Below are 26,838 nucleotides of genomic sequence, written 5' to 3' on the forward strand. Positions count from 1 at the left end.
GGAATCAGAATAAGCAATTACCGTATTTTCACGCATATAACGTGTGCATTATACACGATTTTACAAACCGTGTATAACCTTGCGTGTTCTATGCGTGAGCGCGTTATCCCCTTTTTTTTTACATAGTTCCCCTCGACGTCCGATTCACCCCCCCACAGGACCGCTCGCACCCGCACCCCGAAGGACCACTCGCGCTGGAACACGCACCCGCACCCCCACCCCGAAGGACCGCTCGCACCCCCAGAGCCTCCCCACCCCCCAATCATGTAGAAGTTTCCTACCGTTGTCCTGCTGCTTCCTCTGCCGGCGGTCCTGCCCCTTCTCTTAGCCCTGCGTCTACGCTGCTTCCTCTTCCGGCGGTCCTGCCCTTTCTCTGACGTCTACATGATGGGGGGGGGGTGGGGAGGCTGTGGGGGTGCGAGCGGTCCTTCGGGGTGGGGGTGCGGGTGCGTGTTCCAGCACGAGCGGTCCTTCGGGGTGCAGGTGTGAGCGGTCCTGCGGGGTGGGGTGAATCGGACGTCGGGGGGGGCATCAGGCTTTCAGGGTGGGGACAGGACTTCAAGGGGGAGAGAAGAGTCGGGGCGGGCGAAAGGAAAGTCGGGCAGCGATGGGAGAGTCGGGGCGGCATGTGCGGTATACAGGTGTGTGCGGTATACAGGTGTGCGCGGTATATAAAAATTTATTTACATAAATTACAGTTCCCCGCGCGCTATACCCGTGTGCGTGTTTTACACGGGTGTGCGGTATATGAGTGAAAATACGGTACTTAATTTCCTGAGAAGCAATAAATTTAGATAACTGCTGCAGTTCATAGAAAACATATCTGTTCTCCTTATATACCATAACACATTTACAGGGGTACCTCAAAACAAAGGTCGCTCCTAACTGAACCACCTTAGGTCTCAATATAAGAAACTGTTTTCTTCTCTTCTGTGTCGGACATGAAACATCTGGGTACATTCTTATGATATTAGACAAAAAGGGAACATCTTTATATTTGAAGAACAATTTTAACAACCATTCCCTATCTGAATCAATAGCAAACTGTACTAATAAAGTAGCTGGTACTTGAGACTCAGTTTCCAACCTCTCAAGGAAATTAGCTAAGTCCAAACTATCTGCAGATAAATTCTGTTGATTAGGATTTTGAGACCTAGGTCTCACAGGTAAATAATATATTTTAGAGAGAGGTGGATATGATGAGTCAGGTACTTTCAAAACTTCACTTAAGTAACGCTTAAACATATCAATTAGCGATATGGAAAATAATTTCGGAAAGTTAATTATCCGCAAATTAGTTTTCCTAAATTTCCCAAATTTGTATAGGTACATCAGGTCTATATACTGCGTCAGAGTATGTTTTGGATCCTCCCTGAGCTCATGGAACATTTCCCTGATTGGCTTTACTTAGAATGGCAACTTATGTCCCCATTAAGATTATCACTAACATTTTCAATGTCCGTTATGTCCTTTGGTTTTTTTTTTTTTTTTCATATAAACTCTTTTAGGGCTTCAGACATGCCATCAGGTGCCAAACATTTCTATGGTCACCGATCAAACTTTCGACTATGGCTTTCTCACTAGCCCCATATATATTCTTTTTTTCACGTTTTTTTTTTTTGTTTATCTTAAAGTGCTACGTGCTATATTTAAACTCAATAATCTTTACAATGAGCTTTCTAATACAGTCATAAGATAAATATACATGGGTGTATATTTTTGTGTACACATAGTTGAGTGTGTGGGTGCAATTATGTTTATATCTGTGTACATATATGTATGTAGGTGAATATGTTTTAGTGACTGCAGTTGTTTTGATACTAAACTTGTTGGCAGAAGCATTTTCTTTTCTTTGTTTTTCTTTGTGAGGCTGAGAACTGGTTGAGCAATGAAGTCTTAAATATGTTTATTTGCAAACTTGATATGCTACTCTTTCAAAACACATATCAAAGTGGCTCACAATTATAAAGCAAAATATGTTATGTGGTCTTCCCCCATTTCATGTGGGCAGTTTCTCAATTTCTTGTATAAAAACAAGTGTATGCGTTTGTTTTAAGATGTTTAATCAATGTGTGTTCTGTGGACTCAATTCTCCCAGAGAGCCAGGCTGCAACAAGAGAGCTATTATCCGTCCTTATTTAGCTTCTGGGAGAGAACAGTATCCATTTTGTGAGACCACATGGCTGCATGTAAACTTGGGTCTAACATTGTCCTCTCACCAGGTTTTCACCCTTTATTTCTGCTAGCCTATTACAGCTTAGGTTCAGTCTCTAAATCTAGAGCACAGTGCTATTCCCCCATAAGGTGTGTGGATACACTCCCAGCTTCCCCTTGGTTAGGATGTGCTGGTAGAGTGAGAAGATTCTATAACAAAGTTGTACTGCCTTGAAATCATCAAACTGTGAGTGTTTATTCTTTAAAGTTGTTCAAAAGACTACAGATCTGGCTGATAATTAACACTAAGGTTACAGAAGTAAGGGTTAACTGAATGGGAACCTCAGATAAGTGCCAATCTAATTCAGTGAGTTCAGCATTGCTTGGTCATTTTGAGGAGTCTCTGCTTTACAGTAAAAACCTGAGGAAGTTTCAGTGAAAGTCTGTGATAAAGGATGCTCATTATGTGTCGACTTATATCCTACCATATCCTCACATATTGGAGTTCTAAGTGGATTACAATTAAACTAAACTAAACCTTAGGTTTGTATACCGCATCCTCTCCACAATTGTAGAGCTCGGCACGGTTTACAGGAGCTAGGATGAAAAGGAACTCCAATGGAGAGTTACAGGACTTAGTAGAAAGAATGTTTAGAGGGGCTTAGTATATCAGAGAGGGAGGAAGTATTACAATTAGCATATAGTTTTACAAAAGCTTGTATACATACAAAGATTGGACTAGACCTGTTACTTCATTGACCATTATTACAAAACATGTTTCATCTTGACAATTACAGTCTGTTCTTGTTATTCGCGGTATTACAGTTCCTGAAAATGTTCACGAACTGTGAAATTGTTAATAATGAAATGTTGAGTCTATGGGATAATAGAGGTTAGGTTCCAACAGTACACATTGCGCCTCAAAATCGCACAAAGTGAACAGTGGAACCTATTGAGAAAATAGTGTTAGGTTCCTGCATGGGACAGCACTGTAGGTGCTTGTAATTCATTTTTTGGACACTTGGGGGCCATATCTGGAATCAAACGCCAGATATGACGTGAAAATGAATGCAAAGAAAGCTGGTTTTATTTAGAGCAGGTCCGTGAATACGCAAACACAGTGGCATGAATGGGGAATATTGGTCACCGTGGCGTAGTAAGGGACGGTGGGGGTGCGAACCACCCCAGGTGCCATCTTAGTGGGGGCACTGGCCCCTCTCCCATGCCACATGACGTCCCTGGTACCTCTTTAAATCTTTGCCAGCATGAACAATTTCTCGCGCAGGCCTGGCTCCCCTCTGAAATCACTTCCGGGTTGCGGGTCCAAGAAGTGACATCAGAAGGAAAGACAACGCTGGCGCGAGCAGCATGCTTGAGAAGCTGCTCATGCAGGTGAAGATTTAAAGAGATAAGAGGGGGGAGGGGGAGTGGGGAAGAAGTGGGGAGGGGACAGAGAGGAGGGCACGGGGTGCCCCACCGCCTTGGGTGCCACCTACCCTTGCTATGCCACTGATTGGTCACAATAGATGCAACTGTGAATACCATGACATTGTGCACTGGGAATGTGCAAATGATGAGAACAGACTATATTACAAGCATCAATGGGTTAACCGATTTCAGTTCTTAGGTAGTGAATTGTAGAGTGCATTATCCTTGTTCAGTGTAGATTTATGGCGAGAGAGCTATATTAGGTACTTTTAAGCTGGATTTTGGAATGGAAACATCTTTTTGAGTTCTGCATGCATGATAGGTTGTAGGGCCACTTGCTTTAGTTCAGTTTTAAAAAATAAATCAGAATGAATAGATTCTGAAGCCCACTTGACCTTGGCATCTTGTGATATGTTATCTTAATTATGCTTAGGCAAGAGCATTTCATCTTCATCCGGGGAAGGGGTAAAACACGAACCTGACAGACCTCGCGGATCTAAAACCGCACATCCTTAAAAATCTGAGGTCCGTGCCACTTGTAGCATCTGGCTCTGACAGACCTCGATGAAAATTTAGCTCTGACGGATCCGTCTCAGCATAGGGAGAGAAAAGTATTAGGATCCGTCAGTGCTAAAATGTCACCGAGGTCTGTCAGAGCCAGAGACTAAAAGTGGCGCGGCTACTTTGCTGGCAATAATTGAATGTTTATAGAGCCCGGATGGCTGGGCGGGTCCCCGCCACTGGCATCTTTTGCAGGAGAGATTTTCTGCAAAAGTTCATTAAGGGGAATGGTTTTAGTCTCTGGCCCTGACAGACCTCGATGACATTTTGGCGCTGACGGATCCTAATACTTGTCCTTCCCTATGCTGAGACGGATCTGTCAGAGCTAAATTGTCATTGAGGTCTGTCAGAGCCAGAAACTACAAGTGGCACGGACCTCAGATTTTTAAGGACGTGCGGTTTTAGATCCGCGAGGTCCACGTTTTACCCCTTCCCCTTCATCTGACGGGAGTCACAGACAGATAAAGAGAACCAGACAGGACCTCAGAAGCTCATATATTCCCCCTCCCCACCCAGCTACATTATACAAAAGAAACATTAATCTGCTCTTGAAAATCTGAAATGATGGTCATTTCACTATCTTCTCGGGAAGCAACTTTTACAAACAGAAAATTCTTCTCAGTACATAACTTCAACCTCCCCTCCTTCCCCCCCCCCCCCCGCCCTTTTACAGCTGCAAATTACATACCATTTGACTTGTCCCATGTGGTCCTGCTAATTCAAATACATGTAAAACCACAGGAAATGCTGCAATCAACTTCGGGCTATTTCAAGTCTCCTCTGCTCATAAGAGTTTGAGCTGTATGATGAAGCAGATAGGGAGCCAGTTTATAATTCAAATAATCCAGGGCTCTACTGTATTAAATCCTACTGAAATAAACAATCTCTGGTTTCACAATGCTTTTTTTATTAGTATTATTTGTTATGTTAAAACTGAGGGCTCCTTTTATCAAGCCACGCTAGCGGTTTAATCCGCGTATTAGCGCGCATTAAACTGACGGCCGCGCTAGCCGCTACCGCCTGCCTTGAGCAGGCGGTAGTTTTTTGTCCAGCACGGGAGTTAGCGCGTGATTAAAAGTCACGCGCGCTAACCTCGCTAGCGCGGCTTGATAAAAGGAGCCCTGAGTGCCCATTATTCAAATTCAGACCAATAATATTTTTTCATTATTTGTATTCGGCTAAACGGTAAAATATGGTATTTGGTACATGTCCAGGTCCTACGGAAAGTGCAGACGCTGCAGCCGAAGATAATGCCATCTCTGCATCAGATACCAGCTCCGCAGCAGGAGAAAACCCCCTAAACGTTAATGGCTAGCTACAATGAAGCGGATCCCTGCAAATAAAGAATGCGTAACGCGCGGCTTCCTTTCAGGGCTCCTTTTACGAAGCCGCGGCAGCGGTTTCACGTGTGTAATAGCGCACGCTACACTGCCGGTCGCGCTAGCCGCTACCACCTCCTCTTGAGCAGGCGGTAGTTTTATTGGCTAACGCGGGGGTTAGCGCGTGATTAAAAGTGGCGCCAACGCGGCTTCATAAAAGGAGCCCTAAGTTTCAAAAGCTAGACATAAATCACGGGGGGTGCATTCGTGAGTATGCATTTGGCACAATGAGGCATCTAAAAAGCGTGCTCAAATGTCTGCAAATTAACTTCTGAACAGTTCATTGCCCCCATTTGTACGCACACAGCGGGAAGGGGTAAAATGCGGACCTCACGGACCTGGCGGATCTAAAACCGCACGTCCTTAAAAATCTGAGGTCCGTGCCACTTGTAGTTAGTCTCTGGCTCTGACAGACCTCGATGACAATTTAGCGCTGACGGATCCGTCTCAGCATAGGGAGGGGAAAGTATTAGGATCCGTCAGCGCTAAAATGTCACCGAGGTCTGTCAGGGCCAGAGACTAAAACCATTCCCCTTAATGAACTTTTGCAGAAAATCTCTCCTGCAAAAGATACCAGTGGCGGGGACCCGCCCAGCCGTCCGGGCTCTATAAACATTCAATTATTGCCAGCAAAGTGGCCGCGTCACTTGTAGTCTCTGGCTCTGACAGACGTCGATGATGATTTAGCGCTGACGGATACTTTTCCCTCCCTATGCTGAGACGGATCCGTCAGCACTAAATCATCATCGACGTCTGTCAGAGCCAGAGACTACAAGTGACGCGGCCACTTTGCTGGCAATAATTGAATGTTTATAGAGCCCGGACGGCTGGGCGGGTCCCCGCCACTGGTATCTTTTGCAGGAGAGATTTTCTGCAAAAGTTCATTAAGGGGAATGGTTTTAGTCTCTGGCCCTGACAGACCTCGGTGACATTTTAGCGCTGACGGATCCTAATACTTTTCCCTCCCTATGCTTAGACGGATCCGTCAGCGCTAAAATGTCATCAAGGTCTGTCAGAGCCAGAAACTACAAGTGGCACAGACCTCAGATTTTTAAGGACGTGCGGTTTTAGATCCGCGAGGTCCGTCAGGTCCGTGTTTTACCCCTTCCCGGGAAAAAGCTGTTTTTTAAACAGGCACGTTTGCTTGACTGCCTACTCCTATAGGTGTAGGAAGAGCAAAGACAGACCGGCTTTTCCCAACCAACCATTGAAGCCAGTCATTTCCCCTTTTTCTTCCTCGTGCAAAAGAGAAGCAATGGCCATGCATTCTAGAAATATTGCAAAGTAAAATAAACTTTTTTTTTAATATAAAAAAAATCAAACTGGAATAAATGAGAGCGAGAACCAAGAAAGGATCAAACGTAGAACGATTTCTATTCCATCGGCAAACGCACACTTTGCCGTGTCATCGGGGTCTCAGTCGTGCATCGAGCGGACAAAGCTACGAACTAGCGAACATTCCCCGCGCGCGAGACAGTTCCGACATCCGTACAGTACCTTCAAGCGTCTTCCCGTGCGAAAACCAGAAGCTCCCATGCTGTTGAGTGTCACCAGCAAAGTCCTAGCGGCGATCGCTCCACTTGGCTTTCAGATGAATCATTGACAGCTCTTTGCACACTCCGCCCCAAAGCAGAAAAAACCGGTGTGTTTTGTTGGTCAGATGCATCGTTCAGATTTCACTTTCACTTTTTTTATTTTCAGATAGCAGCACGGTTGCTAAAACCGACCGTCCTTATTTCTCGAGGAGGAGATTAAAACGCCGGGCAATGGGACCTTTTAAAAAACATAAAGCATCCTCTCCTCTTGCCCTGTGTATAGGGACCAACTTTTGAAAATGATTGGGGGGCGTTGAACTCACAGCTCACAACAAAGTTCCCCTCACCCAGCAAAGAAAAACAAAAGAGGAAAAGCAAAATACATCTGAATGACCAGCCTGTATCTGCTGTTAATGTCAAGAGTAGGGCAGGATATAAAGAAAGAATTAAAAAAAAAAAAAAAGGAGCAGGGCAGGATATAAAGAAAGAATTAGAAAGAAAGAAAGAATTAAAAAAAAAAAAGGAGCAGGGCAGGATATAAAGAAAGAAAGAATAAAAAAAGAAATAATTTTTTAAAAAAGGAGCGGGGCAGGATATAAAGAAAGAATTAAAAAGAAAGAAAAAATTAAAAAAAGAAAGAAAGAATTTAAAAAAAAAAAGGAGCAGGGAAGGATATAAAGAAAGAATTAAAAAGAAAGAAAAAATTAAAAAAGAAAGAAAGAATTTAAAAAAAAAAAGGAGCAGGGAAGGATATAAAGAAAGAATTAAAAAGAAAGAAAAAATTAAAAAAGAAAGAAAGAATTAAAAAAAAAAAAAAAAAAAAAAAAAAAGGAGCAGGGCAGGATATATGGACAAATCAAAAGCCAGGTTCCATCCACTCTCTCCTCCCCCAGGCAGCTTGGCATCATCACACTCTTTCTCTGGCTCCCCTTCCTCAATAGGACTCTATCTTTTCATGCAGGTAAATGGAATAAAAGTCTAAGGCCTAGATTCTCAAAAAAAACAAACCAAAAAACCCCCAACGTGTTAAAAAGCAACGATCTGCTATCGCAGCTGTTCTGATAGCGAATTTTAAAAAGCGAGTCATTCTCCAAAAAACACTCATGTAAATGATGCTGATGGAGAGTAGCGACAACTCGCTAAATTTGCATGTGCCCATCGCTGGTGATAGCGATGGGCACATACGCAGAAAAAAATGCAAAAAAAAAAAAGCGCAACAAAGGGAGAAATGTTCAATCTTTCCCACTGCCAACCAACAACCCCCTCCCCAGCAGCGGGAGATGCCCATTCTCTCCTGCTACCAAGCAACACTCCCCTGCCTCTGTCACCCCTCCCCCTCCCCTCCTTAAAGATGTCTGACCAGAGAGGCATGGATTCCCTCCAGCCAGCTGGCCTGCCGTCTGATCCATGGGAGGTGCCTTAAACAACTTGGGCCAATCAGAGCCTCAGGCCCCCTCCCCGGTACATCCCAGCTTGCACCAGGGAGGGGAAAGCCCATTTTGAAGCGGCGGGCCAGTTGGCTGGAGGGAATTCGCGTCCCTCCGGTTAGACATCTAAATGGAGATAAGGGGGGGGGGGGCTGTCAGAGGCAGGGGGTATTGTATGGCAACGGGAGAGAATGGGCATTTCTCCCGATGCAGGGGGGGGGGCTATGGCGGTGGTTTCACTTGGCAGCGGGAAAGAGTGGGCATCACTCCCGCTGCTGAGGGGTGGGGGGGGGGGGCATCGCCACCACTTTCTAGCAGTCTCTGACATTGCCATGCCAGATTTTAAAACAATGCAGTCACTGCACTGGCACGCCTGGACCAATCGCTTATTTTTGTTACCAAAAGCTGACGCCGCTTTTCGAAAATGGCTCAGCATTTTTTAAGAATCCACCGGAGGGCTCATTTCAGTGATGAAGAGCCCATTTGCATGTCAGTGTTGGAGACTGCTAGAAATGTCGCTAAAGACAGAGAAAATCCGTTTTGATCATCCACCTCTAAAATGCGTGCAGGCTAAAACATCGGAAAACAGTTTAGTGACGGCGTTATAGTTTTGAGAATCTGCACCTAAGTGATTTGATTCTGAATTCTTTAGAAGATCAGTGAAAACTTATATGGTAAATTTGTTTAACTATATCACTCGAGGGTGTATTTATCAGAATATGTTTCGATGTAATTTTGCTGCGTTTTCACAGCTTCTCTTGTTGTGAAATGCTCTGAACTGCAAGGCACTGCAGTATACAAAATAAAGTATTATTATTATTCCTATTTATTTATTTAATTCATTTTCTATTCCATTGTCCCCGAAGAGCTCAGAACGGCTTACAGGTTACAATTTGACATAATTACAAAACAACGGGCATTAACTGTCTGTTCCAGCTCGGAGCCAGTGGACACGGAATCCTTACCTTGATTTTTCTTCTGGGTGGGGCTGTTGCTCTATTTGTTTTTGCTTTTTTCCCGGGTGGCTGCACTTGTGTGCGCGAGTGTGTGAGCATTTGGGTGTTTGGATGTCTGGAGGTCTGATGGTGGAGTGTTTGCTGTCTGATTGTTGTGGTCTGAGGCCGAGTGCTTGGGGTTTGTGTGTGTTGATTGGGGGGGGGGGGGTTTGGTATTTCAAAATGTCAATTGTGATGGGCATCCACCCATTGGGTTCTTGTACTGTGCAACATTTGCTGTCATAGTTTTCAGGTGCTGTTTTTCTGCCTGCTCTGTTTTTATGCTTACTTTGATTAGAGTTTGACACGGTGACAAAATTCATCACCGTCCCCGTCCCCGCAGATAACCACGGGAAATAATCCCATGTCATTTTCTAGTGTCTATTTCAACCTCGGTCCTTCTACACCAGCATTCTTCAAAGCAAAGCTTGCGGGTCAGTGGTTGTGGCCATTCATACTCTGATTCTTATGTGAGCCAAGGATAATGAAGCCATTGTGACATCACTGATGTGATTGGCTCTTAGGCACTGGTGGAATGAGGCATTATGACATCACGATATCTGCTCTGGATACCAGAGACTGTCATTCTGTAGTGTCTGTTTCAACCTCAGTCCTTCTACACCAGCATTCTTCAAAGCAAAGCTTGTGGGTCAGTGGTTGTGCCCAATTATATTCTGATTCTTTCCTCTCTCCTTAAAGAATGACATGAAGATGGTTTCCTGCGGTTATCCACGGGGACTGGGACGGTGATGAATTTTGTCACCATGTCATTCTCTAACTTTGATCCTGTTGCTAATAAAGACAATTAAAAAAAAAACAAAAAACAAGTTTACTATACAAGGTTGTGTCCTAACTTGACACAAACTAGGGATCTAGTGCAAAAAATTTGAGTTTCCAGGTTACAATTTGGATCATTATCCTCGGCAGTGCATGTTTTTTCAATACAAGGTTTTTAACCTGTGACACATATTGAGATCTAGTACCAATATACATTTCTCTGCAATCCATTTGTTATGGGCTTGTAATGGCTGTTACTTCTTTTCTGTGTACTGGAGCCTACTATAAATGTGATAATGTCTTTAAACCAGGTTTTAGTAGTCAGGAATATGTCCCAGTTTTTATCTGCAAGGTCTTTTAGTATGATGTCTTTGTTGTTTACTAGTTTTATGAGAGTGATACGTTTTTTGTTGTGTGTGTGTGTGTGTGTGTGTGGGGGGGGGGTGTATGAGGAAAAGGTGATTCCTCTCTGGTTGTGGGGCTGTGTTGGGAGGGATTTACTACTACTGCTGCTTATCATTTTCTATAGCACTGCTAGACATACGCAGTGCTGTGCATTAAAAAAAAATTCAAGACAGTCCCTACTCAGTAGAGCTTACAATCTAATCAAACAGACAAACAGGACACGTTGCAGGTTAGGGAGTTCACAGGCATGGGTGCTTTACAAGCAAGTGGGAGTTAGGAGTTAGCACCCTGGAAAGGAATGAAGTCTGGACTAGACAGTAGAGAGGGAGAGAGTACAGATAAGAGAGATCTTTGGCAGGAATATAGGGAGAGATAAGAGAGATGAGAGCTGCAGAGTGAATGCACCTGTAAGTCAATAAGAAGAGTTTGGACTGTATGCGGAAATAGGGAGCCAATGAAGTGACTTGAGGAGAGGGGTGAGGTGAGCATAGCGATTATGGTGAAATATAAGTCATGCAGCAGGGGCGAGAGATGGTTACGCGGAAGCCCCGGTGAGAAGCAAGTTGCAGTAGTCCAGGCAAGAGGTGATGAGGGTATGGATAAGAAGTTTGGTAGGAGAGGTCAGATTTTGGTGATATTGTAGAACAAGAAACGCCAGGTTTCGGTGATCTGTTGGATCTAGTGCAAAGAAAGAGAGGAAGGAGTCAAAGATGACCCTGAGGTTGTGAGCTGCTGAGACAAGGAGGATGAGAGTGTTATTGGCAGAGATGGAGCGTGGGGAGAGAGGAGAGGTAGGTTTAGGTGGAAGAATAAATAGCTCAGTCTTGGCCATATTCAGCTTTAAGTGGCAGTGGGACATCCAGGTAGCATTGCTGGGTGGGCAGGCAGGCTGAGACTCGGACCTGGATTCCTGTAAAGATTTCTAGTGTAGGGAGGTAAATCTGGGAGTCATCAGCATAGAGGTGATATTGAAAACCATAGGAGGAGATCAGAGTACCGAGGGAATGAGTATAGATGGAGAAAAGAAGAGGTGGGATACCCCAAATGATAGTGGGATAGCAGTGGAGGACAGTGTATCAAGGAGATGGTGGTGGTTTTCAGTGTCAAGAGCAGCAGATAAATCGAGAAGAATGAGAATAGAATAGAGGCCTTTGGATCTGGCCAGGAACAGGTCATTAGAAACTTTAGCATGGGCAGTTTTCATCGTGCAGGGGTTGAAAGCCTGATTAGAGTGGGTCAAGAATAGCTAGGGATGACAAAAAGTCAAGGCAATGGTGGTGAACAGCACTTCCAAGTCGCTTTGATAAGAAGGAGAGGAGAGAGATGGGGCAATGGTTGGAAGAGCAGGTTGGGTCCAGTGATTACGGCATGTTTGAATACATCAGGGACCGTTGCAGTGGAAAGTGATAGGTTGAACATAAGAACATAAGCAATGCCTCCGCTGGGTCAGACCTGAGGTCCATCGCGCCCAGCAGTCCGCCTGCGCGGCGGCTCAACAGGTCCAGGACCTGTTCGGTAATCCTCTATCTATACCCTTCTATCCCCTTTTCCAGCAGGAAATTGTCCAATTCTTTCTTAAACCCCAGTACCATACTCTGCCCTATTACGTCCTCTGTGACAGATGGAAAAGATGACTGTGGGAGACTGTGAAGGAGTCAGAGATTCTCCCTCACAAATGGGCTGCAGAGGACACTGGTTCATTGAGCAGGCAACTAGGCTATCCTCCAGGAGGTGGCACTAACTGGCCAGAACAGGTTCTGCCTGACTCAGAGGTGGGTGGGAGACTCAGACAAACAGCAGTATATCTGTTCAGTTTAGGATTCATTCAGAGAGGTCCCCACGGAGGAGGTCCCAGAAGGAAGAAGCTTCTCTGAGTTTGGGAAGCTCAGTATGAGAGTTTTCCCTGGCTAAGGGCTGAGAGGAGTCCTGGCAAAGAATGAAGGGTGCGAGAACCTCTTGAGAAGGGAAGGAGCTTAGTAGCATGGCTTAGTTAAGCCCCTGAAATGTTGAAGACTTGTATGCCATGAGTTAAAACTGTGCTAATTTGGTTAAACTGGGTTAAAGAGACCTCTAGCTGACCCCTGTGTTTCGGGTGGTGCAGCTGGTACTTCTGTTCAGAATCTTTAATGCTTGTTGGTGAAAGAATTGTGTTGTGGAATCAGGCTGCTGAGTTGAACTGAGTTGAACCTGAGAGTAATTTTCCTCCCTGGGCTGTGAGAGAACAGACTTGGGATCCTGTAAATAAATAAAGATTTTGTGGCAGTTTCAAAGTGTGCCCAAGGTGTGTGTATACAAGTTTTACTTCCCAAACCCTGGGGGTGAAACAAAATTAAAAGAAGCAGAGGGCGGAGGGAAAGAGGGTGAGCAGCAAGGACGAATAAATTAGGGAAAAGTGAAAATATTGAGAGAAGGGTAGACATTTAGGAGTCTGATTCCCACCCATCTACTCAGCACTGTGACCAGGCTGAGGAGGATTCTAGGAAAAGTGCTTTTCACAGAGCCAGAACACACTTTTCTGATAAGAAAAGACTTTATTCTTCTGCACTGGTATAATTTCTGGTTTTATGTTTGGGGGCTCCGTAAATCTTAATAGCCTGCTTTGCGTCTCATCTCCTCTTGACCCAGCCTTCCTGTTTCCATACATGTACTCCCCGGCAGATTCCAATGCACTTGTCCCTAACCCAGTTGCCGTTCAATGCAGGTTTAGCTCATCCATACCTTCACACTGAGTTCGTGAGACAGTCGGGGGCATTTTCCAAGCACTAAGATGTCCGCAAAATGGCATAAATCGGCACTTGGACGTTTTTCTCTCCAAAATGTCCACGCGCCGATTTTCGAAGCTGGCTTTCTGGACGTCTTGCCCGCTGTACATCCAGAATTCGAGGGGGTGTGTTGGAGGCGTTATGAGTGGGCTTTGGGCGGGCTTAGCACTTGGACATCTTGCGGTGATAATGGAACCATTCCCAAAACGCCCAGGATGGAACATAGCTGTCCAGAGCTAGACTTGTTTTAAGAACATTTCGGTGCCTAATAGATACCCAAACCGACCGTATGACCACTGGAGAGATGAAGTAATGAACCCCCTCCCCCCCACACACACTCCCCTAGTGGTCGCTAACCTCTCTCACCCCACAAAGATCTGAATGAAACAGTCTCTAGAACAGCAGCACCTGGTATGAGAAAGCCTAATTGAGCTGCCCACAGGTGGCTTAAGTTGCCTGGTGGGTGGGCTAGTGAACCATAGTGAGGATGATCCAGGCCTATAAGCCACTACATTGATGGTGGAACATGAAAACCCTACTGTACTTCCACATAGGTGCCACCTGCAGCCATAAGGGCTATTGGGGTGAGAGACAGGTGGGAAACGGGTTTAATGAGGAGGCCAGTGCCAAAACAGTATTTTAGCCATTGAAAACCATTGGCTAATACTGGCACTTCTGAAGACCCAAAAAGAAAATTTAGAAATGATTGAAGTTTTGTAGGATGAATTACAGTATTAAAAGCTTGGCTGCAGGACAATACGTGCTACATTTTTAGGCCCACATAGCCCAGGGCCCCCACCATTTCTACCTCCTGTGGGATATAATGGGGAATAATAGTTTTAATTTTTGTGAGGATTGGGAACATTGCTACTCTCCATTCCCCGTCAATTCAATATCAGAGCTGCCAAGAGAAAGTACAATAAGGTTTAAAAGGGAGATTTCCAGTTCATGGAATTTCTTTCTTCCATAACCTCTTCCCCCTTTCCCATCGTTCTAATGAAACACCTTATTTACCCAGTGCCTGCAAGGTTGGAACAAAAGAGGAGATACCAGCAGCTATCCAAAATTGACCCAGCTCAGTTAGCAAAATTATTCATTTCCACCCTGTGATTCCTGTGCTTGTTCAGTTGTGGGGAGCAGCTGATAGGTTTGAACTATGCACACTTTCACAGGGTTGCCCCTGTTCCTAGTGAGGAAGCCTTGCCAGAGAAGGGAAATAGGGTTAAAACACTTGCAAATATTCCTAATCCGGCTAGGGAGAGTCCCAAAGCAGCCCCTGGGAATACTTATAAGCCAAGAAACCTCCTAAAGCCCTACTAAAGCGGGCAGATCTGATTTAGCTTTTCCTAAGCCAGGTATAAAGAAACAAATAGAAAGACTACATTTCCCAGCAGGCCTAGAGCCAGGGGCAGGAAAGAGCAGGGCTGGAATACAAGTCACTTCCAATCAGTCCCAAATTGGTTTAGGCCAGGTGAGGAGCTCTGTGAAAGCAGGCTACTCCAACACACCTGCAGGGAGGATTAATCAGCTTCCTGCAGGGAGAGAAAAGGGAGTAACTTTCTTAAAGCAGGGGAGCCAGCTCCAGAAGCAGTGGGAGCACCAGCCTCAGAGTACATACTGGCTCCCAACCCAACGCCAGTTGCAAGTCACAGATTGCCAGCCCAAGGAATTAAGAAGCCACAGTGTACCTCCTGGCTACCAGACCAGGCAGAGGTGGGTGATACAGAAGTCACAGAGAGTGGTGAAACTGTGTTTGGGCAGGACATTGAGTTAGCTGATGAAGACTTTGCACATGATATGGAGATAGAGGAAACGGAGCAGCCCATTATTGAAAGTATGGAAGCAAGCTGATCTTTTTCTGTTATGGCAGCTGGGAAAAAATGTGGAATGTGTATTGCCTTAAGACAAGGCTGGAAAATTTTGTGTTTGAAGAAAGCTTTACATTAAGAACCAGTTTTTGTTGGGGTTTTTTTTTTTTTCTCTTTTGGAGACAGTAAGCTGGGAACTGACTATTGTGTGTTCTAAATGCTGCCAGGATACCAGGTGATGCAAACCTGAAGGAGCCCATTGAAGGTTTTTGTTTTGATTTTTGTTCAATAAAGTATTCCAGAGAAATTGCACCTCTGACTCTAAACTGGTTGTTTTTTTTCCTTTATTCCAATACCAAGCTGCCATTATTAGAACCTCGCATAACCGCTCGGCTGAGGTTTATGTGCTCCGGGTAAGGCCACTTGCGGATCCCTGCTTGGCTGCGCCCGGTCACAACACATAAATCTGAAAATTATCTTTTCTTTGATTATTCTCTATTTTATTCTGGAGGAGAGGAGGGATAGTGGTGATGTAATACCGATATTTGAATGGCTTTAATTTAGGACCAAATCTTTTCCAGAGAAGGATAATTGGTAAAGCTAGAGGACATAAATTGAGGTTGAGGGGTGGTAGACGTAAGAATAATGTTAGGAAATTCTTTCTCACAGAGAGGGTGGAGAATGCCCTCCTAAGGGAGGTGGTGAAGAGGAAAACTGGGATTGAATTCATAAAAGCGTGGGAAGAGCATAGAGGGTTGCTAATTAGAATATGAAAGAGCTGTCTTTCATGGTCTGAATCCAGCAAAGATGGTTTGGATAGGCTGGAGTGAGCTTCAACAGCAAGTCCAGTAATTGGAACCTAAGGAAAGTACCAGGTGGACTTCTAAGGTCTATGGACTGTTCAGGTCTTTATCTGCTATCATTTGCTATGTTACTAATTTAATCTTTCCTGTTACTTCTATCCTTTTTTTCACCCCCTTAGTATTTCTTGCCTCCAGCCTGATCCTCTCTCTTCTCTGAACCTTTTTCTCAACCTATCAATCTTCTTGTCTTTGAATCGCACACAGTTCCTCTTCCTGCCCTCATCTAGGGTTACCAGATTTTCCGTTTGGAAAATCCAGACCCCTAGACCTGCCACCAGTCCCGCTCCATCACGCCCCAGTCCCGCCCTAGTCCCACCCCCAATCCTACCCCACCAGGCAGGACATCCACGCATGTGATGACGTCACGCAAGCGCGGATGCCTTCCTGCCCAACGCGATGTGGAGGAAAGCTTTTCAAAACCTGGACAAAGTGCTGGGTTTTGAAAAGCCGCCGGACCCCTGGACATGTCCTCAAAAGGAGGACATGTCCAGGGAAATCTGGACGTCTGGTAACCCTATCTTCATCTCTGTTTCTTTCTTCAGCCCACCCCTCACAGCCCTTGTCCTCCCAGCTTGCATTCGCTTCAGCTCTGTTCTCCCTTTTACATTCCATATCTCTTCCCTCAACCTTTCTTCCCCTCACAACACATCTCTTCTAGCTCTCAGAGCCTGTGCCTAATTTTCTTTCCTCATTCCCTTCCCAGTGTCTCACTCAACAATTTTCCCCCTCTCTATGGTAGACCACAGGCAGGGAGTCTCTCTGATCTACACTGCAGCTCTTGTCTGCTCCCTGCTATTAGCTCATTGGCCAGATATTCCTTAGCCAACCAATAAGCTGCAGCGGAGGCAGGACCAGTAGCTTAGGAGACGCCAACCTTTTGTTGTGTTTTCCCCTGCAGCCTGTTGGCTGGCTAAGGAATATCTAACCCAGTGTATTCCAAATTGTGCTGGGGCACAGTAGTGTGCCACAAACAGATTCCGGGTGTGCCACCAGGGATTCAAAAACACGAGTGTCACTGCCAGCGCTTGCCCACCTCCACACAAACCTCATCTCATGTTCTCTGAGCTCGAGGCCATGTCTAGAGGGCCTCCAAGCACGTGCAGGTGTCGACATGATTAGGGTTACCAGATTTTTGGGAACGAAAATCCAGACCCATGGCCCTGCTCCCCAGGCCTGCCCTGCCCATGTCATGCCCGCATCACGCCCTGTTCCACCCACAGCCCGCCCCCTCAACATAGTTACTTGTCGGAAGGGCATCTGTGCATGCGCTGGTGTGATGCGATGACATTGCACGTATGCGCGCATGCATGTGACATCACCGCATTGCATCTTTGCATGCATGGACACATGTGATGTTGCTGCTACCTGGAAAGCTTTTCAAAACCCAAAGTGCCAGGTTTTGAAAATCCGTCCAGACCCCCGGACATGTCCTCGAAAAGGGAGGAGTGGGGAGGGGGGCGCAGGGGAAGAGGTGTGTTAGTGCCCTGAGGAAGACTGCGCCCGGGATGGGCCACCCCTCTAGCACTCCCCTTACTACTGTGCCTAAGGTGGTGACGGGACAATCGCGCACCAGACACCAGTGCGCCGACAATCGAGTGCTGACAATTCGGCGTAAGACACAAGCGCACCAAGAGAAAACTTAGTTTTAAAGAGCTTTGACTGACAGGGGTGTGGGGGGGCAACCCCCCCACTTTACTGCATACTGTTCGCGCTGCCATTGGGGGGTGTTGGGGGTGCAACCCCCCCCCACATTATAGAGAAAACAGAACTTTTCCCGAAAAAGTCAGAAAAAATTCCGTTTTCTCTGTAATGGAGGGTTCCAACCCCCACCCCCCCCCCCCCCAACAGCAGCGCGAACACTATGCAATAAAGTGGGAGGGGGGTAACTACTCACATCCCGCTTTGGAGCTCTTTAAAACTAAGTTTTCCCGTGGCGCGTTGGTGTCTTGAGCTGATTTGTCAGCGCTCTGTTGTTGGCACGCTGGTGTCTCGCACGCGACTGACTATGAACCGCCTAAGGTATAGGCATCTACTGGCACGTTAGTTTACTATAGATGGCGCTACGTGCGATTCTGCAATTAGTGCCTAATTTGTGAATGACACGCGAACTCCTTGGCACCTATGTTTTAGGTGATTCATTGTATCAATTAGGGGGGAATTAATCAAAGGACACCAACAGATGTAGTGCGCTCTAACTTCATTAGTGCGTGCTAAACATTAGAGTGCGCTAAACATTAAGACGCGCATTATATTCCTATGGGTGTCTTACTATTTAGCATGCGCTAAATCTGTTGGTGCCTTTTGATGAATTCCTCCCAAGGGACCCTTTTACCAAGGTGTGCTAAGCTCCATCCTGGTCTTAGCTTGCCAAAAAAGGCTTACCGCAGAACGCACGAAAGCATCTTCCAGAAATGTCCTTGTTTGCAAATAGTAATCATGCATAAATTATGTTTTGAAGGGTTTTTTTTATTTTTTTTTTTAGGGTGCATATCACTGGCAGAGAGTGGGCGTGGAAGCGCTAACCAGCTAGCACGTTCACATTGCTATACACTAACTGGTTAACCCAGGGTTAACGCAAGAATATTTAGTGCTCCTAAATAGGAGTAAGTGACATTAGTGTATAACCTGCATAAACAATTGTAAAAATTCCTATTTTATTGCTGCAATAAAAATGGGTTTTGCATGCGGGAAAGTCGCATCCCACATTTTGTCACGGCTTAATAAAGGCCCCATAGTAACTCTAGGCCTTAATGTTTTGTACTTTTCCCAAGTCTTACCACAAGATTAATGAGTGTTCTATGTTTTATCATAAACTTTCCTCCTTCTCTTGTTTTTGCCACAAGGAGTTTAACCTCTGAAACAAGATACAGGATTTATCATTTACAAAGATTTACTACCACATAATGAAACATGAGCCAGCAAAAACAGCATTAAAGAGGTCATCACAATATCAGACCTGTAATTCTAAATTGCCTAACCGCTTGTGCTCCTTATGAAAAGCTGTTATTAATTCAAGGAATCCACAAATCTGCATCAAAGTTTAAGTAGATTTGCCAGTTCTTGGAATCTATAGGAATTACAGTCAATGCATGGTCCCATGAATCAGTGGCTCAAGGGTCTCTCGTACGAAGAGAGACTGAACAAATTGCAGCTCTACACTCTCGAGGAACGTAGGGAGAGGGGAGACATGATCGAAACATTTAAGTACCTCACGGGACGTGTCGAAGTGGAAGATGATATTTTCTTTCTCAAGGGACCCTCGGCCACAAGAGGGCACCCGCTCAAACTCAGGGGCGGAAAATTTCATGGCGACACCAGAAAGTATTTCTTCATAGAGAGAGTGGTTGATCATTGGAACAAGCTTCCAGTGCAGGTGATCGAGGCAGACAGCGTGCCAGACTTTAAGAATAAATGGGATACCCATGTGGGATCCCTACGAGGGTCAAGATAAGGAAATTGGGTCATTAGGGCATAGACAGGGGGTGGGTAAGCAGAGTGGGCAGACTTGATGGGCTGTAGCCCTTTTCTGCCATCATCTTCTATGTTTCTATGGATTTTACCCCAATTGGCTGGAAAAGATTCTTGACAAACTACCCAAGTGAATCTATTCATTTTTTTATTTATGTAAAAAATTTCTATACCATCTAAAACCTAAATGGTTTACATGATAATACATACATCAATTTATAAAACCAAAAAAAAAAACCCAACTCATTAACATAAACAGACAAATCCTTGGAGAATCAACAATAGAGGAATCAATGCCAAAATAGGCCTATGCAGATACTTATAAACAAGTTCTCAGATCAGCAATCAAAGAATCAATATCTAGAAAAAGGCATTTAAAAACAATTGTGTTAAGTAATTTCCAAAATGTGCCCTTTTCACGTTTCCATATTTGACTCACAAGTGAATTCCACAATTTGAGCCCTGTACAACAGAAGGTCATTGAGCTGGTCTCAAAAGTATTTTGGATTAACATTTGCCTTTAGTAAGGCTGAATTCTCGGAGCGTAGTGATCTGTGTGGTAGATAATTAGTCATGTTATTCTCGAATAGTGGCGGAGAAAATAAAGGCAAAAGAGTTGGCGTTCGAAATATAAAAAAACTCAAGAAGAGGAGTACAGAAAGGACTACCAGGGGAGAGTGTGGTGCAGTGGTTAAAGCTACAGCCTCAGCACCCTGGGGTTATGGGTTCAAACCCATGCTGCTCCTTGTGACCCCTGGGCAAGTCACTTAATCCCCCCATCACCCCAGGTACATTAGATGGATTGTGAGCCCACCAGGACAGACAGGGAAAATGCTTAAGTACATGAATAATCTCATGTAAACCGTTCTGAGCTCTCCTGGGAGAACAGTATAGAAAATTGAATAAATAAAAATAAAATAAATAAATAAATTGAAAGAAGCCAAGAGAAAGATGCATCTTGCAAAAGCACAAGCAGAACAGCAAATGGCTAGATATGTAAAAAAAGGGAGAACATTTTTTTCCAGAGATATTATTGAAAGGAGGAAGATGAAAAATTAAATTATGAGACTAAAAGATGCTATGAACTGTTATATGGAGAGTGATGAGGAAAAAGCAAATATGCTAAACAACTATTTCTGTTCTGTGATCACGGAAGACTATCCTAGAGAAGGACTAAGATCATCTGGCAAAGTTACACACAAGAATGGAGTAGATACCTCGCCATTCACAGAAGAAAGTGTTTATGGACAACTTGAAAAATTGAAGGTGGACAAAGCAATGGGACTGGACGGTATCCATCCCAGGATATTGAGGGAGCTCAGAGAGGTTCTGGCGGGTCCTATTAACGATTTGTTCAAGAAATCTTTGGAGACAGAAGTAGTTCCTGGGGATTGGAGAAGAACAGATGTGATCCCTATTCGCAAAAGTGGTCACAGAGATGAAGTGGGACACTACAGGCTGGTAATCCTCACTTCAGTTATTGGAAAAATAATGGAAGCATTGATACTGAAATTCCTAGAATCTAATGAGTTACAGGATCCAAGGTAGGGTTATCATATGGCTCCAAGGAGGATGGATTAAGACATCCGGGTTTTACTTCCATTGCTTTCAGTGAACGTAAAGCCCAGATGTCTCAATCCGTCCTCCTTTTTCTGGAGCCATATGGTAAACCTAATCCAAGGCAACATGGATTTGCTAAAGGTAAATCATACTAAACAAATTTGATTGAATTTTTTGATTGGGTGACCAGAGAATTGGATCAAGGACATATGCTAGATGTAATCTACTTAAATTTCAGCAAAGCCTTTGACATGGTTCCTCATAGGAGGCTCTTGAACAAACTTGATGGGCTGAAGTTAGCACCAAAGTGGTGAACTGGATTAGAAACTGGTTGACAGACAGATGCCAGAGGTTGGTGGTTACTGGAATTCGCTTGGAGGAAGGAAAGGTGAGTAGTGGAATCCCTAAAGGATCAGTGCTGGGGCCAACCCTGTTCAATATGTTTTGTGAGTGACATTGCTGAAGGGTTAGAAGGAAAGGTTTGCTTTTTGCGGAAGATTTGCAACAGAATAGACGCCAAGAAGGGAGTAGAAAACATGAAAAAGGATCCGGAAAAGTTAGAGGAATGGTCTAATAATATCTGCCAACTGAAATTCAATTCCTTATTACATGCAAGTGATGTGCTCAGACCCACAACCTCGAAAATAACGTAAAACATAAAGTTCACCAGCATGGGTTATCGCGGGACCATCATAGCACCATCTGGTCCCACCGCCACTTCTAGATTCTTTATTGTAATTATCATTTGGAAAACATTACTTGTATGCTGAATGTTTGAGGTGGTTTTGGGCTGTGATTCTGTTCTTTATATGAGTGAATTCCTACGTGCTATGTCCCCTCTAAGCCGGCCCTCCTCTTGGCTTCCATTCCTGACTGAGCTATCAAAACCGGCGCTGCCGGCCGACACACTAACTGCGACTACTTCAACTGGGACTGATACTACTAATATAAGCCCCGCCCTTTACCCAGCATGCAAGGGGAGCAGGGAAGCGCGGGAGAATCTAAACGTAACCAAATAGGAAAAATTGGTTAAAAAGCTGAATCAATTCACAGATGGAATCACTCTGTTTCAGAGTTCAGACCCGTTGGGTGCAAAGTACGCCATTTAAATATAAACTTCTGTACTTGTCTCAACAGGAAATGTGATACATCACCCGATTTGAATCTTGCACCCTCCCTCCAACACCACATTTGCAACCTCCCTTCCCCCATACCTCTTTAAATCTTCGCCAGCATGGGCAGCTTCTCTGGCCTGCTGCTCGCACCAGCCTTGGCATTCCCTCTGACATCACTTCCTGGTCCCACAACCAGAAAGTGATTTCAGAGGGGAGTCAGGCTGGCGTAAGCAGCAAGTGAAGATTTAAAGAGGCACAGGGGAAAGGGAGGGTGCGAGCATGGCATGGGGGGGGGTGGAGAGGTGCCGCTTCCCCACCAAGATGGTGCACAGGGTGGTCCATCCCCCCAATTACTATGCCACTTTTGCCTCTATGGGTATCTTTCCATTTAGGATAAAATGGTCCTTAGAATGTTACTCAATACTGCAACTTGCTTTGTGCTGTACTTTCAAATTAATCCATCTTTAAGCATATGGGCCCAGATTCTCTAAACAGCACCTGAAGTTAGGTGCCTAGCTTAATTATTTAAAAAGTTTAATTTGCACCGATAATGAACAATAATGAGCTTATAATTGGCAAAAATTAAAATTGAGTGGTAGGCACCGACAAATTTCAGATAGATATCTAATCCAACGCACCTAGTGGGTGTGATTAGGGGCGGATTGTGGGCGGATCTAGGGCATGTTTTGCATGTAGGCGCTTAAATTGGACTTAGGTGCTGGTATTTAGACCATAAATAGGGGGGGAGCCTAAGGTTTTGATGCATACCGACACCTAAGTCTACTTTAGATACTGCTGGGTGCGAATGTATAAACAGCTTAACTCATAATTGACAATTGCCATGCGCAGTATGAACATAAGAATATAGCCTTACTGGGTCAGACCAAAGGTCCATCAACCCAGTAGCCCGTTCTCACGGTAGCCAATCTAGGTCCCTAGTACCTGGCTAAAACCCAAAGAGTAGCAACATTCCATTATCTCAGAGTAAGCAAGATTCTGGAACCCCAAAAATAGTAGCAACATTCCATGCGGAATCCACAAAGAGTAGCAAGATTCTAGAATCCCGAGGAGTAGCAACATTCCATGCTGCCGGCACCAGTGGTGTAGTAAGGAGGGGCGGTCTGCCCTGGGCACTGTCTTGGTGGGGGCGCCGGCACCCCTCCTCCTCTCCACCCCCTGCACCTCACCACTCCTTCCCCCACAATGCGCACACCTTCACTCCCCCCCCCACCCGTCGTACCTCTAGCTCTTTCCCGGCACAAGCAGCAACTCCAACCTGCTGCTTGTGCGGGGGTCAGCTGTCCCTCAGATGCCACTTCCGACCCCAGGCCTAGGAAATGATGTCAGAGGGAGAGCCGACGCTGACATGGGCAGCAAGTTGGTGATGCTGCTTGCGTCGGGAAAGTTAAAGGTACGGAGGAAGGGAAGGGGCACGCATGCGTGGCAGGGGGGGGGGAAGGAGCTGGGGAGGGGCACCACCTCCCCGGGTGCCTCTCACCCTCACTACACCACTGTATGGTGTTGTCACTGAGTTAAAAACCAGTCCTTTTTCAGAGAAAAGGAACTATAGCTGACCTTACGCTGTTTATTAGAATCAGAAACAAGTTGCACAGCGTTTCTTGTAACTCAGTGGCCAGTTTCAGTTTCAGGTATTACTGCCCAGCAGCTCTCGGGAGCAGCCTATCTTGAGTTTATACAATGGCATTTCTTTCTCTAGGAAAAGATGCTGTTGATAAAGAAGCCCGCGAACTTTGGTGTTTTTGCGTTCATTTGTAATTACATCATATGTTTATACCACGCTGTCTCCTTTATTTTGCTGTTACAGTAAGTCCTATAACTCTTGTGACGTTTGTTCAGAAATAAAGAAGCCCAATTGTGTTCTAAGGCTGCTTCTCTCCTAACTGCCAGGAGTAAGTACAAAGAACTTAATGGAAAAAAAGAAAATATTTCATGTTCTGGTTTGACTTGGAGTTTTGCCCAATTTCAGTCGCCTGCAGTGTGGGCATAAGGTAAATATTTTGAGCAAGCTATTCTGGTTAATCTATCAGTCTGCTAAAGCTGAGCATAAGCAAACAAGTTGTGATAACGAAATTTTATTGGGCTCCCGTAACACATTTCTAGATAAGAACATAAGAGGTGCCATACTGGGACAGACCGAAGGTCCATCATGCCCAGCATCCTGTTTCTTCTAACGAGTGGACAATCCAGGTCCCAAGTGCCTAGCTAGATCCCAAAGAGTAAAACAGATTTTTATGCTGCTTATCCTAGGAATAAGAAGTGGATTTCCCCAGGTCTAGCTCAATAATGGCTTATGGGCTTTTCTTTTAGGAAATCATCCAAATCTTTTTTTTAAACCCTGCTAAGCTAACTGCATTCACCACATTCTCCAGCAATGAATTCCAGAGTTTAATTGCATGTTGAGTGAAGAAATATTTTCTCTGGTTAGTTTTAAATCTACTACTTAGTAGTTTCATTGCATGCCCCCTACTCCTAATATTTTTGGATAGAGTAAGCAAGCAATTCACATCTTCCCGTTCCACTCCTCTCAGCATTTTATAGACCTCTATCTTATCTTCCCTGAACCATCTCTTCTCCAGGATAAAGAGCCCTAGTTGCTTTAATCTTTCCTCATAGGGAAATTGTCTCAACCCTTTCATCATTTTTGTCACCCTTTTCTTTACCTTTTCTAATTCCGCTATATATTTTTAAAAAATAATAATAATTTATATTCTGTATATCCTACAATTCTGTGCGGATTACAAATTATTTAGGTACTCAAGCTTTTTTCCCTAATTGTCCCAGCAGGCTCCCACGCTATCTAATGTACCTGGGGCAATAGGAATTAAGTGACTTGCCCAGGGTCACAAGAAACTGCGGGATTTGAACCTACAATCTTAGGGAGCCGAGGCTGTCGCTCTAACCACTGCACCACACACTCCCACTCTTTTTTGAGATGTGGTGGCTAGAATCCTCGCATCTAAATTAGACGCTTATTCTATAACTCGCCCCTTTTTTTGGACCCATGCATAAAATTTAGATACAGATCATACACCTAAATTTGCATATGTAAATTTTAATTAATTTCAATTAGCACCAATAATTGCTCTTTAAGATTCCATTATCAGTGTTAATCGGCTCATTATTTAATTAAATTACATGTGCAAGTTGGGCACACACCCAAATTTGTGCATTCAATTTGTAGCAATTTTTATAAAATTCAGGGAATAAAGAGCAATTCTCTAACTGGGTGCCTTCATCGATGAAACCCTTGCATGGGAAAGTATAGATTACCGTATTTTCACGCATATAACGCGCACGTTATACACGATTTTACAAACCGTGCATAACCTTGCGTGTTGTACAAATTTTTTTTTACATAGTTCCCCCCCTGACGTCCGATTCACCCCCCCCGCAGGACCGCTCGCACCCCCACCCCGAAGGACCGCTTGCACACACCCGCACCCCCACCCCGAAGGACCACTCGCATACACTCGCACCCGCACCCCCACCCTGAAGGACCGCTCGCACCCCCACAGCCTCCCGATCCCGCCCCCCATCATGTAAAGCTCCTACCGGTGTCCTGCTGCTTCCTCTTGGCGGTCCTGGTCCTTCTGTGAGCCCTGCGCCTGTGCTGCTTCCTCTTCCGGTGGTCCCGCCCTTTCTCTGACGTCAGAGAAAGGGCGGGACCGCCAGAAGAGGAAGCAGCGCAGGCGCAGGGCTCACAGAAGGACCAGGACCGCCAAGAGGAAGCAGCAGGACACCGGTAGGAGCTTTACATGATGGGGGGGGGGGTTAAGGCTGTGGGGGGTGCGAGCAGTCCTTCAGGGTGGGGGTGCGGGTGGGAGTGCGTGCGAGCGGTCCTTCGGGGTGGGGGTGCGGGTGCGTGTGAGCGGTCCTTCGGGGTGGGTGTTCGAGCGGTCCTGCGGGGGGTGAATCGGACGTCGGGGGGTGGCATCAGGCTTTCAGGATGGGGACAGGACTTCAAGGGGGAGAGGAGAGTCGGGGTGGGCGAAAGGAGAGTCGGGGTGGCCAGAGAGTCCGGGCATGCGAAAGGAGAGTTGGGAGGCGACGGGAGAATCGGGGCAGCATGCGCGGTATAAGGGTGCGCGCGGTATACAAATTTTTTTTTTACATATTTCAGTTTCCCGCGCGCTATACCCGTGTGTGCGTTTTACACGGGTGCACGTTATCTACGTGAAAATATGGTACTGTCATATGCAAAAGTACAGGGTTTTGGTAATAGTGCTTATATTTTGACAACTCCCATAAACAGGTTCAAAGCAGATAACAAAAAACCTGTAAAAAAATATGAATCTAAATAAACCAAGCTGTACAGTAAGAACATTTTTAAACAAATAGGATTTTAAATGCTTACAGCATAATAAATAAGAAATAGATTTCGGTTGAATGGGATATGAACACCTAACAGAAACTGCCTGTATTTTACACCAACAAAAGAAGGAAGATGGCATCCATCCGAGGGTAATCAAGGAACTGAAAGGGGCTATAGTTGAACTGCTTCAACTAATAGCCAATCTGTCGATCAAATCGGGAAGGATTCCAGAAGAATGGAAGGTGGCGAATGTTACGCCGATCTTCAA

At 45.1% G+C, this 26,838-nt stretch overlaps 1 protein-coding gene across 2 annotated transcripts in view; it reads right to left on the bottom strand.

Annotated features, from left to right (window-relative positions):
• Positions 1–7,232, bottom strand: part of LOC117368171 — a 47,587-nt gene extending 40,355 nt beyond the window's left edge. Inside the window, exons 1-2 of one of the 2 annotated variants that reach the window (XM_033961550.1) lie at positions 7,020–7,230; positions 4,832–4,942 (exon numbers count right to left, since the gene is read on the bottom strand). The gene's annotated coding sequence lies outside the window, so the exon portion shown is untranslated. Of the gene's footprint in view, positions 1–4,831; positions 4,943–7,019 lie in introns of both variants that reach the window. The other variant, XM_033961551.1, reaches the window with a different exon arrangement.
• Positions 7,233–26,838: the final 19,606 nt, after the last annotated feature.

The sequence above is a fragment of the Geotrypetes seraphini genome, chromosome 10 (assembly GCF_902459505.1).
Source record: "Geotrypetes seraphini chromosome 10, aGeoSer1.1, whole genome shotgun sequence".
NCBI lineage: Eukaryota > Metazoa > Chordata > Amphibia > Gymnophiona > Dermophiidae > Geotrypetes > Geotrypetes seraphini.